This window comes from Culex quinquefasciatus, chromosome 1 (genome assembly GCF_015732765.1).
Source record: "Culex quinquefasciatus strain JHB chromosome 1, VPISU_Cqui_1.0_pri_paternal, whole genome shotgun sequence".
Classification (NCBI taxonomy): Eukaryota; Metazoa; Arthropoda; class Insecta; order Diptera; family Culicidae; genus Culex; species Culex quinquefasciatus.
The window spans coordinates 129,022,080-129,025,342 of record NC_051861.1 but is presented as its reverse complement, the minus strand read 5'-3'; the positions used below and the strand labels follow the sequence as shown (position 1 = coordinate 129,025,342).

Here is a 3,263-nt window from a genome sequence, read left to right as displayed (position 1 = left end):
GTTTGCCAACATTTCCGTACGATAAATAACACTTCAAAAATGCTCAAAATTTGCCTCCAGAATGTTGTGAGAGCTGAGAGGAAAACAAACTGTCAAGGACGCGCCCTAAGCAAGTGGGACGACCTTGAAAAATACCCCTTCAAAAATTGAAAATTTTTTCAAATTGTTTTTAAAAAATCTCAAATATTTTTTACGGTAGACGCCAAGAGCAAGTTTTGCGCTCACTTTCCAAAATTAAGAAAAATCTTCCAAAGATCTTCATTGAACTCGAGGATACGCCCTTAGCAAGTTGAACGATCTCGACTGTTTGCCATAATTATGTTTCGTTGGATTCCGTAGGATGAGTAACACTTGAAAAATTACAATTTCCACAAAATTTTCGTCAGCCGCCCTAAGCAAGTGCTGCGACCACCTCAAAATTTTCAAAATTCAAACAAGTTCCGCAATCTTTTCAAAAAATAAACATTCTTTGAAGGTAAAACGTCTAAATTCGCGCTGGGTAAGCTCCGCGTTCAGCAAGGCAAAACGTCAAAGATGCGCCCTAAGCAAGCGGTGCGACCAACTCGCATCTACTTCGGTGATTGGCCTGCTTGTTGTTGTCCAAAACCTACTGCTGTCGTCGGCACTGACAAAAAATATCAACGCAAGAAAATGTTTTCCAAAAATCGAACTTTTCGCGTTACATTTCCCTCTTTCCACACAAAACAGAACTGTCAAGGTTGCGCCCTAAGCAAGTGGGACGACCTTGAAAAATATCGTTTGACCTAGTGCTACGACCAATTCAAAATTTTCAAAAAATAAACATTCTTTGGAGGTAAAACGTCTAAATTCGCGCTGGGTAAGCTCCGCGTTCAGCAAGGCAAAACGTCAAAGATGCGCCCTAAGCAAGCGGTGCGACCAACTCGCATCTACTTCGGTGATTGGCCTGCTTGTTGTTGTCCAACACCTGCTGCTGTCGTCGGCACTGACAAAAAATATCAACGCAAGAAAATATTTTCCAAAAATCGAACTTTCGCGTTACATTTCCCTCTTTCCACACAAAACAGAAATAAAAACTATTTTTTTTAACGTTGAATTAGTTATGTAGGGCAACGTCCATCATCCTGCTTTGTTGTTATAGCACGACGACGACACAAACACAAACAAATCAGTTGACGTTTGTTTATTTTTTTCTCTTTTTGAAACATAATTTGAGTTTGGTTTGAGTGACGAACGAGTGATTTTTTTTTTTTTTTGAGTGAATGAACAACGCATGATAGTGAGCGGAAGAAGAAGAAGAAAAACGTAGTGGTAGAAGAAGCAGTGACGATAAGAGAGCAAGAGAAGAAGAAAACATACAAAATAAAACAAAAAATGATGTACTAGATTAGCGCCCAGAGATTAGTTCATTAGTTGATACACAAGAAAAAAAACTAAAACTGGTTTAGAAGAGATCATATGCGATCATGAGATACGCGCGCACGGTGGTAATGACTCTGATGAGATGAGAAGAATAATACTACACAACAAGGATTAAGAAAAGTAATTAGAGAAAAAAAATCGCAATTGAACGTGATTTTTTTTAAATGATCAATGATTAGTTATTATTTTCTTGAGACGAGAAATCTCTTAAAAATATATTTTCTGACGATTTATTTTTTTGCTGATAGAATTTCCTTTATTTTTTATTATTACTAATTAATGTTAAGCATGATTTACACTGAGAAAGAGAGAGCGAGAGAGAGAGAGAGCGCTAGGAATGCCTGCAAAACAATGACGAGAGAAGCGTTGAGAGCCGCTTTGCGCGGTGGTGTGCGTGAGAAGTGAGCGATACTACAAACACAAGTAAGAAATTATTTAGTGGTAAGCGTGCAAGCGACAGAACTTGAAATTGAATAAACTTGACAAACAAAAAAACTAACAAGCGCGCGGGCGAGAATGTTGAGAGCAAATGCGTGAAATAAGAGCAGAAATTAAAGCATTGAATAAGATACAAGTTGATCGTAAGTTTAGCTAACACACGGACACACTTATCTCTCAATGTAAATATTAACGGAAGGAAACAAAAAAAAAAAGATTCGAAAACTAAGAAAAAATCATCCCCTAGAGACAAAACGCAGACACATAAAACGCGCAGTTTTCCCCCCGGTTGCGATTTCCGCGAGCGCGGCAAATTTAGGGGGGACAAACCGTTTTTTTTTTTCGAAAAAAATAGAAATGTGAGAGTTCGGTTGAAAGAAAAGAACAGAAAATGAACAAAAAATATACTTATAAATAATGGAAAACACGCATTATAAACAAATTATTACAAAAAAGTAAATAATTAACAAGTAAGTTTTAGTGAAAATAAACAGCCAGATAAATTAAAACAAAAGTAACATAGAGAGAAAGAGTTGACGGTGGAAAGATAAGAACAAAACAAAATGGAAGAAAACAAAAACTCTTGAACTCTTGCACTCTAAGCAAACAGAAAACATTGAAAAGCAGTGAAAAAACAAGAAATCCAACACGTTGATCCAAATATTTAAGAGAGAATGAGTAAAAAATAACACCCACACAAACAAGCAGTGAACGCAACAGCATCAACAGTGGTCATAGAAAAAGACACCATCCACAAAAAAATAAACACTCACAAAATGAAGAAGTAAAAAAAAACACTTTGTTGAGCGAAGAATGAGAGCGCAAGCAAGCAGAAAAAAAATCCAGTTATAAGCAAAACAAAATATTTAGTGATCGGTAGAGAGAACTGAAGAAAACAAAAAAAACAACCCAGACACACAGACACGCTAAAAGTAAACATAACAAAAAAAATATAAAAGAAAACAAAAAAACAGTCGAAGGAAGAAAATCGAACAATACATCAAACAAACATAAACCCGACAAAAGAAAACAGAACACAAACAAACAAACAAAGGAGAAAGACACTTTGAACACACTCTCACAAAATACATACAGAACCCCCTCCCAACAGCATAGAATAGACACACACACATACACTTACACACTACAAAACAAGAACAGAAAAACCACAAAACAACAGTAAGGAAAACATCTCGATCCCCCTTCTTTTGTATATGTAATACTGTACGTACGTTAAACACATGTAATTTTACTGAAGACAAAATAAAATGAAATTAATTGAAAAAAAAACTAAAAAAGCGTTTTTTTCAATCTTTCCGTTTAGTTGTGAATATCACCGCCCGCAAAAAGGCGAAACAAATATGGCTTTCAAGACAAAAATTTACCAACGGTTTGTTTGCATCACAATTCTGCTTTTACTCTTG

At 35.9% G+C, this 3,263-nt stretch overlaps 1 long non-coding RNA gene across 1 annotated transcript; it reads left to right on the top strand.

Moving 5' to 3' along the window:
• The first annotated feature begins 6 nt into the window (after window positions 1-6).
• LOC119771158 lies at window positions 7-2,684 on the top strand. Its single transcript, XR_005279057.1, has 2 exons — window positions 7-475; window positions 815-2,684. It is a non-coding gene; the product is annotated as an uncharacterized LOC119771158 (long non-coding RNA).
• The last annotated feature ends 579 nt before the right edge of the window (window positions 2,685-3,263 follow it).